This window comes from Camelus bactrianus, chromosome 3, assembly GCF_048773025.1.
Source record: "Camelus bactrianus isolate YW-2024 breed Bactrian camel chromosome 3, ASM4877302v1, whole genome shotgun sequence".
NCBI lineage: Eukaryota > Metazoa > Chordata > Mammalia > Artiodactyla > Camelidae > Camelus > Camelus bactrianus.
In genome coordinates this window covers 130,623,431-130,649,594 of record NC_133541.1, presented here as the reverse complement: position 1 = coordinate 130,649,594, position 26,164 = coordinate 130,623,431, and the positions used below count along the sequence as shown (strand labels likewise).

General features: G+C 40.5%; 1 long non-coding RNA gene across 3 annotated transcripts in view; it reads left to right on the top strand.

Moving 5' to 3' along the window:
- Positions 1–26,164, top strand: part of LOC141577135 (uncharacterized) — a 56,543-nt gene that overhangs the window by 17,768 nt on the left and 12,611 nt on the right. For 2 of the 3 annotated variants that reach the window (XR_012505757.1, XR_012505755.1), the window contains exons 2-5: positions 3,869–4,054; positions 6,535–6,759; positions 12,894–13,093; positions 13,396–13,519. This is a non-coding gene — a long non-coding RNA (uncharacterized LOC141577135). Of the gene's footprint in view, positions 1–290; positions 374–3,868; positions 4,055–6,534; positions 6,760–12,893; positions 13,094–13,395; positions 13,520–26,164 lie in introns of those variants that run through there. The other variant, XR_012505756.1, reaches the window with a different exon arrangement.

Sequence of the window (26,164 nt, the reverse complement as noted above, 5' to 3'; positions counted from 1 at the left end):
TGTGCTTTTAGATAGTCTATTATCCCCAAAACAAGGACCTGGCTGGTCTCGTGGTCTGCTTTGTAATTCACATATCTAAAGAATATATCTTATTCCCCTCACCCCATGACTTCCCTAAAGATACACTAAGCCTTTGTACTCATTGTGGATTCTACAATCTCTGTCTCCTCCTGTCTTTCCTCAAGTTCCTACTTACTATCACACAACTGTTAATGACTTTTTCCTTTCGTTATACACAGTAAATATAGGAGCATTTGAGAGGCTTGTGGAGTTGGCTCCCTACTCCTTCTCTTTTTCTGGACTTTTCCCACAGAGTCTTGAATAATCATTCCATGTCGGTACGACTTCTGCCAGCCATAACCCACAGTTCCAGGTGAGAATGATGCAGGCTTTATCTCTCCTACCCAAGGGAGAGAGAGAAGAGAATTGAGATCTGCTCCCTTGTGGTCCCTTCTTCCCCAGGGCCACTCCAGTTCACCTGCAGCCTTCTGGCCTCTGCTGTCAGGGCCTCTGTCCCAGGACTGACTGCAGCCATTTTTTCCCTTGCCAACATTTCCTGTGCCTTTCAGAAGTTGGTCTCTTCTCTACAATTCAACCCTGGCAGATGTGATGGTGGTCAGCGTGCTGGTGGGCAGTCACCTGGGGACTCCCAGGAGCCATGCTGATTCTCCTGAGTCTCTCATTCGGGGTTACAGAACTGTCGAGCACCGGAGGAAGCCCATTCACGTGAGGGCAGCGCAGCATTGCATCACTTTCATTTTATTTTTGAAATTTCAGTGGAGAAATTATTTGTAGCAAACTGTTCCAGTTTTTTGGCTGACTGCTTTCCTCACCACCATTTCCTTGTTGGATGTGGTGCTTGTTTTAAGAACCAGGTTTCTTCTCTGGTTATTTCTAGCAGGTGGGCTTGCCGAATCCTTGATCTGCATTTGAAGCAGAATGCTTCATCTTGATGTCAAACTGATTTTCTTCATTCTGAATATTTCATATACACTCAGCAACTGTTTCAAGTGAACTGCTCTTGTCCAGTTTCAGTTAACTCACATTTGCTGATCTCCTGCTTTCATGCTGAGGGCAGTTTCTTCTTCCTGTAATAAAAGTTAGCAATTTGCATCTACTATGGGAAGGTACTGGCCCGAGGTGCTTTTGTTCTTAACAGTTTTAATACAATTCACCCATTAATATTTACACCGGTTTTTACTCTATGCCAAGAATTGTGCATCCCAGTCAATCTTAGAATATTTTCATCCTCCTAACAGGAAACCCCATATGCATAAGCACTCATTCCCATCTTCCCCATCCTCCCCCAGCCCCAGGGAGCCACTCTTCTCTCTCTGTGGATTTGCCTGTGCTGGACATTTCATGTAAATCGAGTCAATTCATGTAAATGGAACCGTCTATTGTGACTGACTTCTTTCACACTGAGTAACGTTTTCAATGTTTGTCCATGTTGTTGCCTGGGTCAGTACTCCATGCTTTGCTATTGCTGAATAATATTCCACTGTATGGCTGGGCCCCTCTGTTTACCCATTCATCAGGTGATAGGCATTTTGGTTGTTTCTTCTTTTTGGCTGTGATGAATAATGGCACCTTGATCATTCCTGTAGGAGTTTTTATGTGGACATTTGTTTTCAGTTCTCTTACGTGTGTGCCCACAGAGCAGAATTGCTGGGTCATTCAGAAACCAACTGTTCAACTCTCTGAGGTCCTGCCAGGCTGTTTTCCAAAGTAGCCACGCAGCGTTACTTCTCACCAGCAAGGGCTGCTATCTCTGATTCCTGTTTGTCCTCATTAGTTCTTGTTATTCTTTTTTTAATTATAACCTAATGTAGTGAGTGTGAAGCGGTTTCTCCTAGTAGTTTTGACATGATTTCCCTTACAGCTAATGATTTTGAACATCGTTTCATTGTGCTTATTGGCCATTTGTATATTTTCCTTGAAAAATACCGTTTCGGATCCTTTATTCATTTTTTAATTTAGTTGTCTTTTTTGTTGAATTGTAGGAACTGTTTTTTATTTGGAGATACAAATTCCTAATCAGATAAATTATTTGAAAATATTTTCTCCTGAGTGTTGTTTTTTTCACTTTCTGGATGGTGTCCTTTGAAGCAAAGTTTTAAATTTGATGAACTCAAATTTATCTCTTTTTCTTTTTTCCTTGTGCTTTTGGGGCAATATTTAAAATCTGAGGTATTTTATTTAAAATTTACATATAAAATATCTTAATTTTTAGGACCGTCCTAGGAGACGGGTGCTGTTGTTATCCCCAGTCTATGGATAGGAGGCTGAGATGCAGAAAATTTCACTGACTTATGAGTGTCAAAGCTACCCAGTGCTGTGGGAGTTCAGAGCCTCATGATTGTCCCCAAGCATCTGTGCTCTTCACCACCATGCTCCACTACTGCCTGGAATCGTTAATGAAAAAGTCTTTCATTTTTTGGTTTCTTGTTTGTTTGTTTTCTCATTGGGAACCTCATCTCCTCATTTTCCTTTCGGATATCAGTGTAGGTTTATTTTAGGTCTCATGTAGGCAGAAGAATTGCTATCATTTTACTTCTTTATTACTCACTCTCCGGTGATTATTGTTGCTATTTGACCTAATCAAGTCATGCTTAAGTCTTTCCTGCTCATGACACTGAAAGGAGTCATGACTTACAGAATGCTCAAAGAAGAAAATAATTGATTGATTTTATTTTGCTACCCAATCAAACCAATCAAATAAAAACCCCGGTGTTGACGCAGACGGTAAGCCCTCCAGAATAGGGTCACTGTCTTCCTTGTGTTTCGTTTGTTTGGTCACAGTGTCTGGATAGTGACTTGCTGTCCAGCAATTTTGTGAGGATACGATGTTCGTGAATCATTGTAAGGACAGAATTTTGACAACAGACTGTATTGGTCATTTCACGAGGGAAAAGATAATATAGAAATACTGCTCAGATCTATTTTAAAATTAAGTTTGGAATGTTGAGAAGAGTTCAAGAAACCATACAAAGATCTTTTTCACTTATTTTAGATCTATCTTAGGCATATTATGATTACATAGCAGAGTAACTTATCAACTAGTTTTGACTAGAGGGGTGTAATATTGATTATTTGTTTTAGTTGAAATATTCTACCTGGGAAAAAGTAATCAGTGCCCATAAATGAACAAATATGTTTGTATTTCTATGTAACATGGGAGCAGACTTCATATGTTTCTATATAATATATATGACTGTGTGTTTTAATCTTTCTGTCAGTGTATTTATAGTTTTTCTGCAATGTTCTAACTTAAGAATTCTTCTAAGAAAATCACCCCCGATTCTAGTGCAGTTTGTACTGTGTATCCTGTCTTATGCATGGGATTCCACTGTCTCCTCAGTGAGGAATTTCCTCCCCTACTGAGGTAGTAGCAGAGTTAAAGGAACTGTGATTTCTAGGCCTTTGCTCTCCATGTGTTTGCATTTGGCTGTCAATCGCGATTTTCCCTTTCTTGAATTTTCATTGTTCAATTAGAATTTTTGAAAATAAGTGTTAATATGTTGTATTTGTCTCCCTAGAAACTTGATGTGTTTGTGCTTTTCAGTTTTCAATTTCTTAAAAATGTAAATGCACTCGTTTTTAAGTAGTCCTTTTTCACTAGATATTTGTTTACCTCTTTATAGTTAGAATATATTATTTCCAATGAATGAATCGGTGTGCATGTTTTAAAAGATAACTTACTTTTTATTTTCCTTATTATAACAATTATATTCATTCTAGAGAATTTAGAAAATAAGGATAAACACAGTAATAACTTAAAAATGGCCTCTAATCTCACCTAGAGATACAGTTGTAAAGTTTCAAATTGAGAATTACAAGTCCTCTCATGTTGTTCTTCTTTTTCAAGATCGTTTTGGTTACTGAGACCCTCGAATTCCCATATGAATTATAACAGCAGCTAATCAGTTTTTGCAGAGGAGCCCACTGGGATTGTGATCGAGACCACGTAGAATATACGGATCACTCTGGGGAGCACTGCCATTCCAAGAGCACTGTCTTCTGATCCAGGAATGTACGTGGCGTGTCTGTCCAGGTATTTTGGCCTTCTTTAATTTTTTTTCAGCAATGCTTTGAGTTTACAGAATATTATTTTACTTTTTTTCTTTGCCTTTATACTGAGGACAAGTGTGCAAGGTACCGGGATCAGAAGTGTATTTTAGCCCCGCCCCTTGCTGCCAACATGGTCGCTGCGCTCTTGCTTTGCCTTGTGTACAATCTTGCACAAAATAGGACCTCAGTAACTCTCTCTTGAATGAATGATTATATGATTGAAGGATGATGCTTGAGAGTCCTTGTGATGATTTTTTCCTCCAGCCTTTCCCCAATTCTTAACTATGCCCTTTCTCTTCCTAAACTCCAGCCTGGTTTTCAACCTGCCTGTGACATTGATTTTCCCTGTCTGTAGACTCTTCCTTTCACTGGTTCACGATAATGTTACATGTGGGCTGTGGAAACTTGCTAGATGTCAAGAAAGAGCAAATCCATTGCATGCTAGTATTTTTACAGTGTGGTATTTTTTATCGATTGAAATTAAATCAGGCTGACCCCCTGAGCCCTCCCGTGAGCTCTTTTCACTTTCCTACATCTGATACTGCTCTGGTTGCTACATGTGCCCTTCCCCCAGCCTTGGTTTTTGGGTTGAGTAAGTCATCATCAGTGGACCCCTCTCTTTAAAAGATGAAGAGAACATTGTCTCCTTCTCCCTGGTTGGGGACTTGGATGAGATGAGATACCAGATAAAGAATGGAGCTCCACCACATTCTGACCCCCGCTCTTTCCGTTCTTTTCTCCAGAGGAAAAGAGTACAATTCAACAGTATAAAGATTGATTGTGAGCTAATGAGATAGACAAGACAACCGAAAATTTATTAAATATCCTTTCATGGCAGAAACAAATGTATTATACACACAAAAAGCACATAAAGCACGGTAGTACTGTGGTTACAAACATGGGTCTGAGATCGAGTCCTGCTCTGGAGTGACCAGTCCTGTGAGATGGAGAACTGGTAGGTCGGCTTAGGCTCTCCAGGACTGGTTTTCTGTCCTGCAGAGATGGGGCTCGCTAGGCTTCCCTCCCCCTTAGAGGTGCTGTGGGGTGTAACTGTCACGCGTGCACAACTGCTCGTTCCTCGTAAGTGCAGGATAGCATAGATTTTGCGGTGATGGCTTTATGACCGCCCCGTGTAGACTCTCAGTGCTCCAAAGGGATGCCTTGTGGTTTGGAGATGGGATTCTCATTTCTGTAAATACCCAAGGATTGTGGTATTGGGCCCTGCTGATTTGAATCTATTCTTTAGAAAGTACATATTGTAGATATATTTTTCAAGCATGTGTGCTTTATTTCTTTTATTATTTATAGTTCTACCCTCTCATCTCTTGGTGTGACTTTTCATGGAATCCAGGAAACAGTCCTAAGCTACCTGCCTCTTCACTCTTCTCCGTGGTGGTTTTCTTCCCTGACTAGAAGAGGGTTTTGCACAGGAAATTTTATTTGTTCCCCTTTTCCTGGAGTCTCTCTTTCGGTCTGCCCATCTCTCACCTGTTCATCTGTCCATTTATCTACCCACTCATTCTTCTGACTTGTTCCAAAAAGCATTTCAGGCAGCTTACAGAAGAACAGATACCAAATAAACAGGTTAGAAAATTGGGCCAAGTTCAAACTATGAGGCTAGGAGGCGAGCCTGTGTGATGGCTGCAGCCATGAGACACACGCCTCTGCCCTGTGACTTATAAGATCGACAGCATGAGTGTACCTGATGCTCCCAGCAGACACAGGGTAACAGGGTTTGTGGGAGATGCTCACTGGCTGTGAAATAAATAAGTGGCTCAGGAGAAGCCCAACCTTTCCAGCTACAAAGGCTTAGGAGAATATTTTGAGTGTCTTCCAAAATCAGGGTATTGCATTGTTTCTTTTGTCAGAGTTCTACGTATAGTTGGTTACATTCTATACCTGGAAATTTCTCCAGAACTTCTTACCAAGTGAGTGCCATTGCTCGGGAATGAGGTGGTTCTGCTCATTGACGGGGGTTGGCCAGAAACCGAAAATGACAGCTTCAAAGGAGCCTGGGATTTGTCAGTTATGTTTTGTCAGTGCTGTAGATTTCAGGAAATGCTTTCACACTTTCTCTCCATCTGAGGCGGCAGCGTGCTCTCTTAGCAGCATCAGGAGCTCAGAGCCACGGGATGTTGGGGGCGGACTGCACTGCCGTCAAGACAGCCAAGCTAGTCACTGCAGGCGTGGTCCTTTCACATAGTGCATTTCATGTTCTATAGTAGAAGGTTTCAAAAGGGAGTTAATTAACTGAGTTAATTAACATTTAATAAATATGAAGCTTTGATGAAAAGTCTGTTATAGGCAGAATATAAGTTGTGAACACTTTGAAAACGGTTTCATTACAGAAATTTCAGTAGGGAAGATAAACAGTTTATCTTATTTATGCCTCTCTTTTAAAGTAACACAGAAACAAGGCAGAAAAGGCAGAGGATGATTTCTGTTATTCCTCTCGGCTTGCAGGTGCCCTCACATCCAGTGGCATCCATCCAGACACCAACACTGACACTGGCCATGCTCAGAACTACCTCAGCCCTGAAGACACAAGTGACAAATAGAAGGGGGCCGCGCCCTGTTACAGCAGGTGCTCTCACTTTGTGGGTCCTTATGTAACTGCGCGGTGTTAATCAGGATCGCCCGTTCTACATTGTGTGGCGCTGCTGCGGTGTCTCCTAGTTATTTGTTTCTGTAAGTACTCGTGTATTATTCTCCAATGTGTGTTACTACACATCTAAAAATGCTTTTTACAGATGAAAAATAATGTATATTTAATATAATAAGTCTGAAAAAAGGGACAAAAGAGGCTATCCAGGTCCCACTACTCAGAAATAATAATGAACACTTTAACATCTACTTTCTGTTCTTTTCATCAGTGTGTATCAGCTCTGTCATAAAAACCAATGAGCACTCTGTGCCTGTTTACTGTGTGGAGACCTCCATTTTCCATTCAGCTTATTACATGTTTTTCTACAATATTCTATCTCCCCTGGCATGATTTTTAATGACCAGTATAGCATTATGTCTTTGGAGGCATTGTCCATTTTACTTCGGACTTAAATAAACTTTTAAATTCCAAGTGTACTTAACTGAAATACTGAAAAGAGAACTGTGGTGGTAGAGGAAGGCCCCTAACTCCCTTCCCATTATTTCCTGAGTGTAAAAGCTGTTGCCAATATGGTGTATATATTTCATGACCTTTATGCCTATGACATATATATATACCCATACATAGATACATACATACATATGAGAAATCTATGTATATGTGTGTATATATGCTTTTTTGAAAAATAAGGCCATACTATATGTTTTCTGCAGCTCGCTTTATTCACTCAGGGGTATATCATAGACGTCCTCCCACTCCAGACTCACCCGGTCCTTTCAGATAGACTGGAGGGGTCTCCTGATGTGCAGGTGTGGTCTCTTGTGCAAGGACACCATTGGTGGGAGAGTGCTGTGGACAAGGCCCTGGGCCACGGGGAAACGCCGGCCCCCTCAGTGCCCACAACTCGCCGTGATTTACCGCATCATTGTCTTGATGGTGGACACTTAAGTTTTCTCCATTTTCCACTGTCAGAAAGGATGTTTGACTGGCATCTTTCTTTAACAAACATTCCTGTGATCTTGTATGAGCATGCCTTTAGTTAAGTCTTCTGGAAATTTAGTCCCTGGATGTGACATTTATGTTCATCACAGGCTACTTTCAAGTGACTAGAAATTCCTTCTCCAGTGTGGAATGAAAAATGTAGAATTACTTATGTAACCAATTCTCTATTGCTGGATATGATTTCACTTCAGCTTTTCTTCCCACCAGTGTAACCACTACATCTATTTGAACTGATTTTTTTTCTAAACGAAACGATTCCTAGAAGTGGGGTTGAATCAGTGTGTACACACGTTTTCAGAGTTTACATATCCACTGACATGTCATCCTCCAAAAAGGTCGCTCACAGTTTTTTCTCCCACAGATGGACACTAGCTACAATATCTTTTAAAAATATTTACCAATAAGATGAGCAAAAGTGCTTTTTCATTGTTTTAGTTTGCATTTGATGACCAGTGAGGTATTGAGCATTTTTCACTCATTAGCCATCTGACTTTTGAAAAGTGAATGATCCATTTTGTCCTTTGCACAAATTTAAGTGAGGAAGCTTCTTTTTGATTTGTGACAGCTCTTTGTATGTTATGAACATTAATCCCTTGTCTTCATCAACATCTATCACAGAGTTTTTCCTTGTCATTTCTTTCGTTTCATTTTGTTCAGTAGGTTTATATTTGTTGTGGCTCAAAATATTCTTAAGATAGTAAATGTCTTCCTTTTGGGTTTTATCTTTGTTATTATTCTTAGAAATACTTTCTTATAATGGTATAAATATCTTATGTAGGTTTATTTAATGTCTAAGATGGAGATGATAATAGTACTTTTTATAGTGAGGAGAAGTTGAATTAATGTGAGCAATGAGTTGTATTTGCTGTTATTAGTATTTTAATATTTAAACCACTATCTGTAATTTTTTTGTGGTCATTATGACAGGAATAGAATTTGTTCTTTCCAGGTGATTCTCTGATTGTCCCAGGACAATTATTGAATTCACAATTTGCTCTTTGATTTGAAATCCCACATGCACAAAATACTTATGTACACTAGAGTCTCTTTTTGAGCTCATGCTATATTTCTGTCAATCATACTTCCTTACTCCAGCGCCATATCTTACATATTGTAAAAATTAATTATTATCTGACAGTGCGATTTTTTTTGTTCTTTTCTTCCATCCCAAACTTTCTTGGCTATTATTATGACTTTATTATTCCTAAAGAATTCTAAAATATTTTGTTCAAGTTAAAAAAAAGTCAGATAAGAGTATTCATGGGATTTTTATTAAGTTTTGAATTATTTTTAGGAGAACTTCCATATTTACAAAACTGTTTTCCTCCATGCAATATGTTGATGTCTCTACATTCACACCTCTTATTTACCCCTCAGTACAGTCCTGTAGTTTTCTCCATGTACAACATGGGCATTAATTTTGAGTTTATTCCAGATTATTGTTGATGTTTTTCTTAATTTTTTAAGTGAGAATTTTTTGCTATTATATTTTTTAACTGTTTAAACTGACACCTAGGAAGGCAGATTCGGTTTGTAAATACTCACTTTGTAACAAATCATTTAAAATTGTAAGTATTAAGTAATTGTTCCAGGATCCTTTCTTTTGTGTTTTTAAATATTTGTTTCCAATATTATCAAAATGGTCATAGCTAAGAAGTATAGGTGTGGAGACTGATGGAGAGAGGTAGTGTGGCTCATGTACAAACTGTGAGCACTTTCATGGCTGCCTTTAGGCTGGAGAAGCCCCAGAAGAGCCCAGGTTAGACCAAGGGTGGCTTTGTATGCACTTGAAAGCCAGCTTTCCTACCTGTATGGTGAAGCCTGGTGGGCGTGGCAGGTAGATGATCAAGGTCTGATCAAGGTCATTGGCTGCACAGAGCACTGTGTCTGTGAGAACTGGAGTCCATCGCCATGGGAAATGCTTGGCGCCAGGAACACTGCAGGGGAGCTGGGGAGTCTGTTTGTTAAGGATTTCCCAGTCCTGGGAGTGGGAAGATCAGACTCTGCATTCAGATCTGAGTTTGAATTCATCCTCTCTTGTTTACTGGTCCTCTGACTTTTGTCAAGTTATCTACCCTCTTTGAACTCCTATTTTCTTATCTCTCAAAATAGGAGAATTACGGCCTGCTGCTAGAGTGTTTGATCAGGATAAATGATTTGTTTCTATAAGATGCCACGTACAGTCACAAGCTCAGTGAGAAATGGGCTGTCACCTCTTCATCTGCAACTCAGTGCTCGACAGGACATCGGGGCAAAGCCAGTCCGTAATTTGTTTGTGATGCAAGTAGGAACAAAATTAATGTCTTGCCTTTCACTTGCAGTATCTTACTCCTTTGCTTCATTTACTTCTTTCCTCCTTTCCTTTCCCCTCCTCCACCAAAAGATCCTGAGACTCTCTCAGAACACTTGATTCAAATTACTTTAAAGGGTGTCTCATCCTCATGAAATAACAGTAACTTAAAAAAAATCTGTACAGATCCCAGACGTCATTGTATTTGATTTACACACACACACGCACACCCACCCACACACACAATCAGCCTACCTACCACTTGCTGAGGGAGAAGGACCAATTTTTCTGAGTTTTCATTCACTGAGCGTGAGAGCAAAGTCTCTTATGCAGACTTTCACCTTGCTTAGTGCATGGTGTTTTTAATTGGATTTCTGCTTTGTGGCCATAGAACTATTCTTATAAAAGAGAGGATGTGGAGACATAGACATTCTGCTGAGATATTGGTGTCAAAATATTTGAGTTGGAAAGGACTTAGGACAGCATAGAGTCGTAACATTTTATGGGTGAGAATCCATGATGGTGTAACTTGGACAAGAACCCGGGTCTTCTGTCTTCGTGTCCACGTGGATGAAGAGGCAACAGGGAGGGAGATGGCAGGGATCCTTCTTGCTTGAGTTCCAGGGTCTTGCTAGTTTTCATTGCTCAGCTGTCTTTAGTTTAGGTCCGTGTGGCCTCTCATGGGAAGGTCAATCTGTCCTGAAAGACTGAGTTTCTAATCAGCAAAAAGCCCTGGACCCACTCATATTTCCCAGAGTTTTTCTGCTGTCCTGCTGACAGTTTATATAAATGATACCTAAGAAACTACTGGATATAAAATCCTTATTGTTATCATTTGCCCTCAAGTTCCATAGGAATGGGGTGCTGTCTCAGGCTGTCTAAGGCTAGATCTGAACAAAGATAGGGTGATAGGCTGTGCTGCTGGACCCTCCCCAGTCGAAAGGGATTTCCACCTAATTTTTTAGAATCAGACAGATGAGTTCAAATCTTGCCTTTACCAGTTATTAGCTTTGTGAACTTGGGGAAGAAACTGTACTTGTTTGTGTCCAATTTTCTTTATCTGTAAATAAGTTCAGTATTTATTTTAGGGTTTTTGTTTTAGAATTGAATGAGCTAATTTCCTCATTTATACCTAAAATACTGATCGCGTGGTTCTATGCTGGTGCCTTGGTAGAAGATTACTAAGGGACTCAGCAGTGAGAATGCAGGTGGGGGACCCCTGGATCATAGAGCTTATATTCCAGGATATGCTTGTAAAAAACTGGATGTGCAGTGGATTTTTAGTAAATGTCCATTCCTTTCCTTATCCACATTGATTGTGTATATATCTTTGTACAATATATGAACAATTTTTTATTGCAATTTAAATATCTTTGTAGTATTTAAATTATGTAGCTATAACAAAATACGTGAAATAAAATGATTTGTCTTTTATTTTCTTTTCAATATGCAAAACAAAATAAAATAGAAAAGAAAAAAATGTTTTGAAGGAGTAGAAATAATTTTATTTCTGTGGAATCAATTCCCTATGTTAGGTTTTTTAGTTGTGTTGTTAAACAGCATATAAAATTGATAGGTTGTGACTTCAGTGTTCATAGCTAGGTGAGTGTAGTTTCTTTTTGTGGTTGTCTTTGATGAATTATTTGAACTAGATCATAAATGATGTGAATGTTACATATTGGAAACGAGGAAAGAGTGGAGACATACTACCTCCAATGCAGTCATCTTGTTACCAAGTCGAAACTCGTACTGCTTGCTGTATGACAGGCCAATAAATCGGGAGATTGAGGTGTTGGAGCAAGGAATAGTGACTTTATTTGAAAAGCTGGCAGACCCAGAAGATGGCTGAATGACATGCTGGAGAACCGTCTCCCCCAAGTCAGAAATCAGTCCGCTTTTATACTAAAAAGGGGCGGGGATGTGGTTGGTTGTTGCAAACTTCTTGCGGTACGAATTGTTTCTCCTTGGAATTCTTTGTTCTTGCAGCTGTCCACGTGGGTCAAATCATGGTGCCCCTCTTAAACCTCCAAAAAAAACCAAAGTTGATTTTCTATTTTGCAACTTGCCATCTCAACATAAGTGCAGAAGAGTTAACATCGTGAAAGATCAGAGCCCGGAGAATAGACTCTCCTGGATATTTCAGGCTAAAGGCAACTTTCTTTTACAAAAGGTACAGAGATACCAAGTCTGAGCCTAGAAAACAGCAAAGGTTTAAAGCCAAATGAACAGATCTAACATGCAGTCAAATTTATTCTTTTCTATTACAATTACTTTTTCCACCACATAAATAATTTTAGTAAGAAACATGAGCAATTTTTTTACTTTTGCTTCTTAGTAACGGATAAGTGGGCCAAATACATTTATGAGAGCAGGGATTCTGTGTGGGCATTGGGGTCACAGCAAACTCTTTTTGGGGGTGGTCGACTCTGCAACATGTCTGATGCCCCGTGGGTGTTGGTGAGGGACCCCATAACCAGGGGCTCTCTTCAGGAACCAGCATATGGGCATTGACCTCTGGAGACCTTTTTCAGCTGCCGGAAATTTTTTCAGATAATGTGACTGAAAAACCACTTCAGCTGGTGATAATTAGGGAATAAAGGAAGAGGAAAAGGGCTTGGATTAGATTAGAAGAGAAGGACAGAATATCAGGGAACCTGGGGGCTTGGCAGTGGGTCCTTGGGAGAGAGGGGAGCAGAGGTGGGGAGGGGCACGGCTCTGGAACCAGCTCCTGCACCTGTCCCAGGGCCCAAGTCACACAGCTTTAAATTGGCCTAGGACGCTTTCCTGTCTGGATGTCACCCTGGGCAGAACCTTGAGAATCGAAGGTAAGGAGTGGGCAGCACTCACCTAGGGGATCACTGAGGACTTCGTTCAAGTCCACGGTGCCTTTTCTGGTCATGTGTCTTCACTTGCCCTTTATCTTAGGATCTGAGGAGCAGGAGCAAGGAACGCAGGGAGAGATTCAGGAAGACATCTGACTGTGTTAAGAGACGACAGTCACAGCCACACGGGGAGCGAGGACACTTGCAGCAAAGTAAAACGACTTCACAACTATTGCATCAGAGCTGCCGGTGTGAGAGAGCCTAAGCCTGTCTCAGAGTGCAGGGGACAAGTGGAAAGGAATGGTAAATTTCCACTGACAGTTGAAATTTTGTTAAATAGCCTGCTACTGTTGCTTGTATCACTTGAATGAATGCAGGCATATTTCTATGGGCATTTATATGTTCACTCAAAACCACCAGCCACTCTTGCCCCCATCGGGGATGGGCTTTCTCAAGCACAGTGTACCTCCTGCTTGGGTGGGCCATGCTGCGGGTCCTCGCCTGGGGCCGGGCTGCTACAGGGCACTGAGTCCCCGAGGCACGGCCTGCGAGACACGACAGGAACACCTCTGCTCTTGACTGAGGGCCTCCGTTTCCCCCTGCAGTGTAAGAATGCTGGTGACTGAGTTAGAAGCATGCTTCGAAGCTGTCCATGTCCTTGCCATCCAGAAGCGGAGCCTGGGAGCTACCGAATTTCTCCAGAATGCGGTTTACATTCATCTTCGACAGGTGAGTTTATGTCCTTTTACAAGTGGAGGAATTACTGCAGTTTTCCTGGAACTTACTCACCACTAGTCCATCTGATTTTTCTGTGCTTGGATTCAATATGGCATGCTAAAAATTCTGGAGTCAGACCTTGAAACCCTGATGAAGAGGATTATTTTATTTCTTTATATGATAGTATTTTACTTACAAAATTCAGAGTTTTCGGTTCTTTCAAAAATTTTTTGGGGGGTTGGAGAAACAACTTTGCTCTTACCATCTTTGTGACCTGTTGCTTTGTGCCTCTCACCTGTCTTCTGTCACTTCTGAGGCGGTTCAAATTGTGACCCTGTCCGGGTTGTTCATGGTATAAAACATAAAGTCTGTAAAACTACAGTCCCATTTACTCCGAAGACATTCCAAAAATACTACTTAAATCTGGGTGTGGTTTTAAGAAGACAGAATCATTAGAACATGTACTTGCAGGTTGCTAGTGCAAAATCCCCAAATCAATAGTCTAGCACAACATCTAATATCTTTCTAATCTACCTTGGATTTGTATGGATAAGTGAAGCAGTTTGCTAAGAACTCAAGACCAGGGTTAGAATACAGGCTGGTGTAGCTCAGCAGGTCCTCCCAAGCTGATGCTCTGCCAGAGGGCGGGTCCTAGGGGAGAGGGCGTGTCCTCCCCTCCCTGAGCTGACAATTTGATGGGCAAGACCTTCATCAGGTGAAGAACTTGACTTTCTTCTAAGAACAGTGGGTTTGAAATCAGTCCTAAAAGCGTGGGAGTGACACAATCCCATTTGTCTCAAGTAGGGGAGAGTGGCTTTGGGGCCACTTGGGAGACTCGTGAGTCCAGGTGGGCAGTGTTGGTGGCTTCCACTTGACCGGTGGGATGGTCAGTGGGTAAAAGCGAACAGATTGAAGGCATGTTTAGATGGTAAAAAGGAAAGGATGAATGCTGTCTGTGAAGGTAGGATGGAGGAAGGAACAGGTTTCTGGGTGGATTAATGAGGTAAGTGATGATCCTGCTGTGCTCTGAGGAGGGAAAGCTGTAGAGGGAGTTCTGGGGGATAACTGATGAGTACAGCTGTGGGTAAAGTGAAAGGCTGTTAGATGTGTGGTTTGGGAGCTCAGGTGAGAGCCAGTAGTGAGTAGGGGGAGGGGAGAGAGACTTTCAAATCAGTTTGTCTTGTGAACATACAAATAAGAATGAGTAATGACACACTTAAAACCTCTATATTCTGTATTTAAAGCCCAGTAACATTTTGCTATATTGACTGCAGAGGTTCTTAATTTTTTTTTTAAGAGAAATAAAATAAATAGAAACAAAATAGTGGAGATAATGAACATCTTAGAGTTGATGTGTGTCCTTGTATGTATTTTCATACCTCATCTGTTTATAAACATAATCTACAAATAGATCGCTTGCTTAGCATAAGAGTTAAACAGAGGGACGTGACACACAGTGTTGGGGCTTGAAGCTGATCTTCTCGGGCAAATTAAGTCACCTCTCTGTGCCTTAGTTGCATCATCTGTGACTTCCCCCGGGCCCCTCATCACAGCTGATTTCATAGACTAGATGTTGGGAGGGAGGCTGCTGAAGGGAATAAGAAGTGGCAACTTCTAGGGATATTGAAGAGAGAGACAAAAACAGATTAAAGCCGATAACCTGAGTAAAAATACCCTCAAAAGAGAAAGAATCCCGCAGTGTTTTGAGCCCCTTAGCGTAAGGGAAACAAAATCAGGTAGACCCAAAACTCTTGAGCATGTGAGTATTGTGGGTGGGTGGGTGTCATCAGAAAAGGGTTGAGAAAAGGCCTTTTCATTTCCCTAGACGTTTCCAGTAAGGATGGGGAGCAGAAGAGAAAACCCCCTGCTTCACAGTGGAAGCTGCTGTTTTGTGCAAAACTGACCAAAGTTTGGAGACCAGTCATCAGCGGTGCTGGCAAATGAAGAGACTTCGGGATTGGGTGGGGCACTTGCTGCGACTTTCAGGTGACCTGCTGGCTGGGGGCTGTGAGGCGGGCAGTAGGTTTGCAGGGTGACCCGGGCATAATCCCTGGCTCTGAGGCTGCTGGTCTGACTAGCAAACCTAGGCACCCGCAGTCCTAATGGGGCAGCTCGGGATGTGGCCTGGGACACCTGCTGAGCTGAGGGTGAGAAGAGGGCTTCCCTGAGGGGGTGTCATGCGGAGAGTGGGAACGTGTTCCTGCAGGGGAGGAAGAGCCTCTGAGCAGGGTGCTGGATGCACAGGCAAGACCAGCCTGAGCACGGAGGCTTCTGGGAGCCAGAAGTCATACAATGGCCCGAACCGCCTTGTTCCTGCGAGACTGCAGGGAAAAGATGCTGAAAAAGTAGGCAAGGGTCAGACCCTGTGGTGTTTTATGAGTGCCAGTAAAGGACTGGTCAGGCAGGCATGAGAGAACCCTGTGGGCGTCCCAGCTGGGGCGTCACGCTGGAGGGAGGAGCAGAGTTATAGACTTTGCCACTTATTAGCTGTGTGACTTTGAGCAAGATCACCCCACCTCTCTATATATATATCTTCGTCTGTAAAGTGACAGAGTGACAAGCTCGTGTAATCAGAAGGCTTAGTTTAGCTCTGATCCTCTGTGTCCAGTCCTGTCAGTGCTGCCCTGTGAGGTTCTGCAGCGGCTGCTCTTACCCTGAGAAGGGAGGGCGTAGAGGGACATTGTAGTGCCCGAGGGAAGGAAGGGGTTGCTTTAAAAGCAGACATGTTGCCGCCTGCAGCTGCAGGCCTGCAGGCAGTTTGGTTGAAGGTCCTGCAGGGGACTTTGGAGGCCTTAGGTCGTGGAGAGTACTTTGGACGCCTTAGCTTCGTCTTAAGTCTTGTTTTCCCTTGCGGACCGGATTTGCCTTTGCAGATTGATGCTGAAGATTTGGGCTTCTAGCAAATCTGTTTTCAGAGATGGGTATATACGTAAAATATCGTATAAATTAAAATGATTTATTTAACGTGTGGGACTTCGCAGCTGTTGGGAACAGCTCTGTTTTCCTGGTTGTCACGGAGGACACCAAGGGTCAGCAGAGAGTGCGGGAAGTCAGGTAGCCTGCAGTGCTGCTGCGGGGTTTTCTCCCGAGTAGAGCACTCTGCTGAGTTGACTCCTCTGAGTTTCGTTGCCAGATGAGCAGACAGCAAATTAATGAGTTCTGGTGGGATTGTATAATGTCAGGAAGAAAGAGGAAACCGTAGTTTTTCCAGACTAAAACAAGCTTTTGTTTCCTGATCCAGTGTGTTCCATTACAGAATTGATGAGTTGTGTCTATTCTGGGACTTCATTGAAATAAACGTTCAGCCTAAATGATAAGAGTTATGTTTTATTTGGCTGGAGGACTCGAGCCGTTATGGCAACCTCTAAGATCACTCTGAGGGACTGCTCCCAAGAGGTAGGGGAGGAGCTAGGATATATAGAAGTTTTACAAGAAAGACCAGGTAGTTGGAACAATAAAATATTGCTTGTTATCTAAAGAAAACCAGATATCTCAAGATCAAGTATTTAGTGCTTTTCTATGTATGGGAGGAAGCAAACATTTGTGTCATTGAATTCATCCCTTTGGCAAGTACCTAGCTATCTAGGGCCAGTATCCTGTCCTTTCTTACTCTGAGTCCTCTCAGAGGGCACCACTGTGAGTGGCTGAGAGGCTGGGCTGCAGGCATGCACTCTTTGGGGGTGGCAGCAGCCGCTGATGACTTGGTTTCAGCATTCTTTGTTTACTGACATGGTTGCAGTATTTTCATTCACAGTGCTCCCCCTTGGTCCTAAATTCTGCCAATGTTTTGAGAGACATTTCATGACCAATTTTGTCCCATGGTGCTAGGATGGCTCAATCCTAGTTCAGGTGAAGAATCTTCTGAGTTGCCATTCAAGGTGCTAGTTTTTTATCAGGCCCTGTTGATACTAAAAATTCTCTGGATCACCTGTCTTACTTGTTTGTTATGATCCAGGAAGTGTTTTCCCTTCATTGCTCATTCCCATACTTAGAATCACACTATTACAATTACTTTATTCAGGGTTATAAATTTTATCTATTTCTTCAAGATGTTTAGTCATCATCAATTTTGTAGGCCTAGTTACACTTTAGGAAATGTAACAGACAATTTTATAAAATAGATAGGATATAAGTAATACAGCTAGTAACGTTAATAAAGTCACGATTAAGAATTTAATAGTCGGGAAGTTGTATTTTGGGGTTAAAATTTTGCTTGTGTTTCTGATTGAGTTTGAGTGATCTTATGAGAAAGTTCATATTTATGGTCAGTCTCAGAGCAGGTATTAATTGGTCAGGTGAGGTCTCCCACCTTGTAAGATCAACAGAGGCCTAAACAGAACTATAATTTCTTTTTAGAATAACGTTTCTGAGGGCTATCTAGTTAGAGCCTTGGAGTAGGGAAACTCACAAAGGTAACACAGAAGAACTAGACATAGGTAATTTACCATAAACTTAACAATTGGAGTAGTTCATAATCAAAGGTAGGAGAAATTATCACAGTAATTTTTATGCAGGCCTGGTACGGTGTCTTGGGTCAGCTGTCTACCTCAGATATCGTCTTCTTCTCATCCTGGCCTGGTAGCTTTTTCTCCATTTGGGCATTGTTTTAAGGTGAGCAGTGCTCTATAGGCCAGTGCATTGCAGGGGCTATTTCTGATAGGAAATGAACCCGAAAGTCCGTTTCCTTCAACTTTGGTTTGTATGGTCTATTTAAGAGTACCTGATAAAGGGTCCTTCCATTCAGGTTGGAGACAGTTCTTTAAGTCATGCCTGTTCCAGTTTGTATAATCCCCTGGCTGCAGGTCATGGGGCATTGGAACTTTACCCAAGGATAGATTAGTGAGCTTCAGAAACAAAGCTAGAGTATCCTATTAATAATTCAGTTAAACTGTACAGCAATGTGACATAACAGCAAGGAATGATTGGGAAGTGTGTTAGTAAATACGGAAGTCAATTAACAAAGCTAGAATTTAATATCCACTAAAATATAATCTTTTTTCTCTCTAAAGTTACCCTCATTTTTCTCAAATAAAGCCATGTCAAGATTAATTGCTTTACAAGTTGTCTGATTATTTGATCATATAGGCTTTTTTAAATTGGCTGTGTTGGAACTTTTAATTAGGAGTCTCAGTGTAGAATGTTAATAAAGTTTGCTAAGGCCAGGAAAGCCCCGTCAAGGGCTTGTCATGGATTTCTGCCTTACAGATTTAGGTAAATTCTTTTCTCTTTAAAATCCTTAAAATACCTTGAGATTCTTATATCTGATAGGAGATGATCTTCCTCATTTGTCTGATAGAGCCACTGGGGACCTAAGAGTTTTTAGTCTATTGAGGGATCAGATAGAGAGAAAATATAACTGTTCCAAGTCTGATTACATAGGTATAATTTATCAAATTGCTTTTAATCATAGCTAGCTTAAAGAGAAGAGATTCTTTATGTCTGGGAAACAGGTTAAAAGCCAGTAGTATTTTAAACAAAATCAAAAATTATAACCATATTCACCAGTTTACTCAGTCCCATGTAACTAATTCTTTTAATCACAGTTTTCATTGGAAATTTAAAATTTCTTACCCAGTTTAGTTCACTGCTATAGTTTGAAATTTATTAGAAATCAGTAAATCTCCTTGAAGAGCAAGCATTTTGCAAAACCATCAGAAGACAACCATTAACTGTCTATAAATGACAAAAGATTTAAAATCATGATTAAACACCGTTACACTATAATCGATAAAGAAACCTGGTCACTATACCCAGAATTATCACTGGTAACATTTCAGATATACCAGAATTTTAGGGAGTCCATATAATTTCTACAATATCTATATTAATAATATTTTCTCATACAATATAACCTTAGAAGATTTATTATTCATTTGACAATACCGTGTTATTTAACATGCCAAATGAAATTTACTAGATTAAAATCTCTCTTTGGGATGTTTCAGGGGCCATCTGTAGCATCCCAAACTTAACTGGAGATTAAAAGAACTTTAATTAGAAATTGACATTTGGGAAGCTTGTTAAAGATTTCAGAACACTTGGTCAGATAAACATATAGATCACTGTAACGTAGTACTAATTCATTAACAAGAAAATGCATCAAAGGTAATGGCAGAACAGATCAGTTAAGTGGTATAAGAAGTTTTACAATCTGTTACTGAAGGTGGATTAACATTTTAAGAAATTTTTTTCCTCTTAACAGCGAGAAAACCAAATCTAGTCTTGTACCTGCTTACTTCTAAGTTTCATTTACTTTGCCCAAGTTGATTCTAAACTTAGCCAATTCCGACCACGTATGAAACTCTTTCCTCAGGGTTCCTCTTCCACAAGCCTTCCATAGCTTTCTATACTCATATTAGTGTGTCCCTTATTTTCTCTTCCATTCAGAAGTAACCAGCTTCAGAAGAAAGTCACTATTTTTCATTAACAAAATATAATTCCATTCTTATTATTTCCTTTACACATTTAACTTACTTTCCTAGGATACTGAGATCATTCCCTTAATAATTGAGACTATTTCAGTGTGGCATCATCCATTTAGTAGTATTTCTAAACACCTTTATTTTCTCTGTAAGAGGAAGTTATATGTAAAGTAATTCATATATCAATCTTATTTTATCTGAAAATGGCATAGCTATTTAATAAAATCCTATCATTTGACTTAATTTAGCACAACTCTAGAATTTAAAGATACCAAACATTTAGAGATTATCTTAAGCATACATTTTAAAAATATATTTTAAAAATTTACCCAAAGCTCTCATCTCATTTGCATTTAATTTACTTAAAATTTTACCACACCACATTACTGTTTTTTTTCTTGACAATTCTGCAACAGATATAACAGGATCTTATTTGACTTTCATTAAACCTAGGTACAGTAAATGCATTATACTTAATATTGATGACTTTAAAGATGTCTATATTAATTAGAACATACTTAAATTAAACAATATCAAATATTATCTTAATATTGAATATTTTCCAGTTCACGTGACGCTGAAAGTCAATTTGTTCAGTTTTTATTTTAAAAATACTTAATTTTCAAGCTCTTATGTTTTACGTCAATTAAGCAGATCTCTTTGACTTTGATTTTTTTTAGCTGTAGAAATATCTCACATCAATAATGTGTACACAGTCTTATAAACAGACAAAAGCTAGAGATCTCATAGCTTCACTTTAAAACTTACTTATAAGATAGGTATAATAATAGTTGGAGTAAAGTGAATTTGCTTGCTCAAATCACTGAGGCTTGCTATTTATGAAACAGACATTTAAGATTTCTTGACAAAGTCTGAAGGACACGTCAGAGTTCTGAGTTCTAAAATGCCAAAAATTTCTTGGCCTTAAGTTTTATTTCGTTGAGCTAATTAGGCTCAGTCCTAGGTCACTGTTTGCTGTATTTCCATTTCTGATCTGCAAGACAAAGACACAATCTTCCAATTCCCCAGAGAACTGCTCTGTCACCCAGACCCAATTTTCTCTCCTTAATTGGCATTTTTTTTTTTATCAGTGAGAAGAGCTGTAAACAAAGAATTCAATCTTTTAAAACCTTAAGGTTTAATTTATCATGTTTTCCAAAGCTTGCATAAGGCATTTAGTAAGGTCTCTTTTCCTTGAGTTATAAGTTAAACCCAGGGTAAACCTCTTATTATATTTTTTTATTAGCCACTGAATATTAGTTTTTAGTTTTACGTTATACTGGACGGCTCATGTAACTCTGTTGGTTTCTTTTACTTTGTTCAATTAATATTTTCTGAGGGACAGATTTGTGCCCAGACTTATAAAACCAAGAAGGGGAAGCGTTTTTCCATTGAAACAGATCTATCCCACAACATAATTAAGCAAAAGGTTTATATAAAGACCATTTAAATATACCAATTTTACAAACTTTTATCTCAATTTTATTAAATCTTATACCTTTAATTTTTATATTTATGTTTAAATCAATAATTCTTATTTATAGAAGGAGTGCCAGAAGCCATTTTTTTTGTGTGTGTGCATTGTATCTAATTTTATAGAAAAGTCTCTAGGATGCCCAAGTTTCAGCCAAAGAGCTTAGACCCTTCTCAATTTTTAATTTGATTAATTGGTCTGTTGTCCCAATCATTGATCAAGTATTTCAGTCTATATATACATATATTTTAAACTGCGGCAAATAAAACGGACTTGTTTGAACTTTAATGTTGGGGGGCAGTAGGTGATCTCTTTGGCCCTTTATTTTTACTTTATGTAGTGTAGTATCAAAACCTTGTACCTAAATCCAAAAATGTCCATTTTATTTATCTCATTCAAAATAATCATATAAAAATATTTATCCACTTGGGTTAAGCCCCTTATCTTTTTTTTTCGACATTTTAACAATCCTTTTTCCAGTTATTCAACCTAATTAACATAAATTATTCTAAGTTTTTATTAGCATCCCTAGAACCATTTATCGGAAAGGAAAAACACAAATGTAGCTTTTCAAACCAGTTTTATTTTTTTCACTAAGTTCTTAGCTTAAACATTAGATATATTTTTCTACCTTTAAAATTGATTTTAATAGATACCAATAAAACAGCTGTTTATAATGAGATCTCTTTCAACTCTCACCAATTTAAAAGTTTTTCCAAATTAAAGGATCCATCATATGGCCATCATTTTATATATATATATATAATAATATATATATTATTATTATATAATATATATATATAATATATATATAGTGATTTTAAACCAATAAGATGAAGAGGCTCTTCCACATGAGAGTGGGGGTGTTGCCTAAATAAAATTCAAGGGTTTACTCTTCAAAAGCTAAAGGCCTTTGTGGTCCAGGCTGATGAAACAAAGTTTAAGATGGCAAAATATCTGACAATTGGTACAAAGAATTGCTTAGAATCCCAATTTATTTGTGTGGCCACCATATGTACACAATACTTGAACCTTTTGTATGGCAGAGTCCAAGGTTTCCTTTAAAAAAAAGTAAACTTATATATACATACATACACACACTTAAAAACCCAGAGAAAGATAAAACGTTTACATTTCAAGGACACAGGAAGAGAAATCCAAGTTCCCCCTAACGGGAATTTTGTTTGTATAAGTTCAGAATTCCAAAAAATGTTTTTATCAGGCCTGGTTAGTTACTTTCATAGTGAGGTTTTTTTTTTTTTTCTAATTCCCAATTAATGCTGTAAGTTTTGTACATACATAAACCTGGCTGGGGTAATAGTTGGAGGCTGGCAATCTGTCATTTTTTCTTTTCTTTTCTGTTTTTTATTTTTTTTGAAAGTTCTATTCCACATTGTAAGGTCGGGTTCTCACAATAAATTTGCTAGTAAGATTTCCCTCAGGGACAACTCTATGGCATGAAGTCTTTGCCTCTACCACTCCTGCAAGATTCTCTGTCACCAGAGAAAGCTGCTACCAGCCAGGAGGAGGGTCCCATTTTTGGAGTTGAAAGATTACTCATAAGAGTTTTACTTTTATCCTGAAAAATTCAAAGGAGGTAACCAAATTGAGGAAAACATTAGACCAACCTCTTACCTAACCACTCAGCCCTGAACCCAGTGTCCTTCAACTTGGACACACTCAGGACGTCTCCACTGGGTGAGTATTTTCCTGGTATGTTTCCACCAGCCCCACATCGGACGTCTCCGCAAGGTGGGTATTTCCCGTTATCTTTCAACCAGGCCCCACCCAGTATGTCTCCACTGGGTGGGTAATTCACCACAGTATCTTTCAACTGGAGGGCCAGTTACCTGGAAACACCGCCAAATAAAACTCAGGATCATCAAACAATATGTGATTTCCGAGAACCAAGAGAGACTCACCCAAATTCATCTGGACCCCCCGAGGAGGCAGATGGGCACAAAGGGCCACTTATGGTACCAAGGCTCCAGATACTCGGAGAGTTCAGGTGGAGAAAGTCTGCTCTGGGTCCCTTCATGGTGTCCAAAACTGTTGACTGAAATACATGTGCAGCCTAAAGGTTAAGAGTTATGTTTTACTTGGCGGGACGACTCGAGCCGTGATGACAGCCTCTCAGATCTCTCTGAGGGACTGCTCCCAAGAGGTTGAGGAGGAGCTAGGATATATAGGAGCTTTACAACAAAGACCAGGTTGTTGGAACAGTAAAAGATTGCTTGTTATCTAAAGAAAGCCAGGTATCTCAAGTTCAAGAATTTAGTGCTTTTCTATGTATGGGAGGAAGCAAATATTTTGGACTCCCTGAATTCATTCTTTAAACAAGCACCTAGCTACCTAGGGCCAGTATCCTGTCCTTTCTTATTCTATGTCTGCTCAGAGGGCACCATTGTGAGTTGCTGCAGCTGCTGGGCTGCAGGCCTGTCCTCGCTGGGAGTTGGCGGCAGCCGCTAATGACTTGGTTTCAGCACTCTTTGTTTACTGACATGGTTGCAGTATTTTCATTCACATTGTAGTATTTTCATTCACGGACTGATTATGGATAATCTGCAAACTTGGAAAGCAACCGAAATGGAATTATTGCAGGTACATTCTTCTTTAATAAGCCGTGTGCAAACATAAACATGGAGGAAGCATACATTTGGATTTGGTGGTGTAGGGAATGGTTTCTGCACAATACAGGAGAAGGCAATGCAGAATTCCTTAAGTCCACCTTTCTTTTCTGTAGTGGTTTCTGAGAACAGTTTATGGTAATTAACCAACATTGACAAATGGTGGCACACATTGCATTTAAGAGCTGGCCGGCTGCAAACTTGTGTATTGGACAGGTGGAATTCATAGGCAAATGGTCAGGTGGATGGGAGAGAGACGGAGCCTAGGCCTGGGCCCAGATTCCGGTTTAAATCGGCATTTCCTCACCATACGGCCTTGGACTAGAATGCAACCTCTCTTAACCTGTTGGTGAATCTGTGAAATGGGCATGATAATATTCGTTTCTTCCTGGGATTGTTGTAAGTTCTAAAGAGTATTGTAGCACACATGAAGCACTTAACACACTGGCACTTAGCAGTGTTCACTGTGTGCGGCCGCCCCGCTTGGCATGTGTCAGAGCCGTAAAGGCAGCATGTGTCTGTTGAGGATGCACTGGTAGCCCCTTGTATAGGTTGTGAGTATGGTGATTCCCTTTAATCTTGGTAACTCTGTGTGCCATGGGAAGTTATTTTCATGGACAGATGAGGAATCTCAGGGTAAAGAAGACTGTGTAATTTGCCGAAAGTCAGACCATAATTTTGGGTGCAGGGGCCTCTGTTCAGCATGGGCCCCAGGGCCTTCTGCCCTCTCCATTCAGCACCAGAACCAGATGTGGAGTCGGCTGTTTCCCAGCCCAGAATATCGGGCAGGCCACAAGACACACCTGGCTCTGCACTGCTTGAGCAAAAACTCCGGAGGAGAGGAAGTTACAAAAGGGATAATCATAAAAACAGATGACAGCAAACTGTGACCAGCACTGAGAAGGAAAGGAACACGCCTCGCAATGCAGAGCTGCGAGCTTTCCCGTCGGGGCTGCTCTGGGGGCGTTCATCTCAGCTAAACAAACTCTGCTGCTGCACCAAGGCAGGAAGGCAGGGAGCGTGTGGCCAGGTAGACAGGGCCTTGTTAATCATACTCATTCCCCATTAAGCTGCAGCTGTCACGGGCACTTACCTAGTAAACAGATGTCTTCCATAATCATCACGCACTTTTCTTGGTAGTTTTATTGCCCCACCTTTGAGATGAGGTCATTGAAGCTGAGCAGTTTGCTGCATGCCCGTGATCACCATGGAAATACCCCCACTGGTCTTTCAACCTAGACTGGTGTGGCTGTCATGTCCCAGCCCTGTGAATGGCATCGTGTTGCTTCTCCCAAGTGTCCCAAATGACTGACATTGATATTCTTAATTCGTAGGAAATGGTATGTGACAATAGGAGAAAAAGGTAGTAAGAATTTGTTTGGAAAACTAGAACAAAATCCAATTCTTCCCCAGCTGGGGGAGCGTACCCTGTGTCACTCACCCCACTCACTGCGTGTCACCTCCTCCCTGCCGTCTCCGCATTCAGAAGCCACTCTGAGCCTTTGAAGAACATTTTGCCTCATGACACTGTTGACTAGGACCTGCGACCTCTCTGTCCCTGGTTAACTCTCTCTTCAAAGCCATTTAAATTTTTTGCAGGCTCCTCCGCTCAGATGTAAGAATATTCTGTTTCAACTTCTTGATGCAGCTCCTTAATGAAGATCTCGTGAAGGAAACTTAGTCAAAACCTGGGAGGTATGCACACAGTGACTGCAACCTCAGCACTTTATGAAGTTCAGAATCAGATTTGTGGGTGACTCAGGAAACGCTTTTTTATGGTAACAAGGGGAAAGTGAAAGGATGCAGGCTGTGTGAGACTGAAACATCTCGGTCCCAGCCAGCAAGGCACCGGCATTCAGGATGGTGTGTGGGGAGTGCAGAGTTCTCACAAAGAAAGAAGTGTTGGGATGGGAGGGAGGACAGTTAGGTACTTTACTGTGGAGGGAAAAAGTGGGTTAAGCATTTCCTGGTTGAACAAGAGGACTGTGACATGATGTGCTTGTATTTTGGAGAGAAGGGTTTTGTGGGGACAGGCCTAGGGAGAACGCTCTGTGGCTGTGGAGTCAGCACAACAGAGAAACACAGAACCGTGCAGACCTCAAGGCTCCTGCTGGGGAAGAGGCTGCCCGCCAAT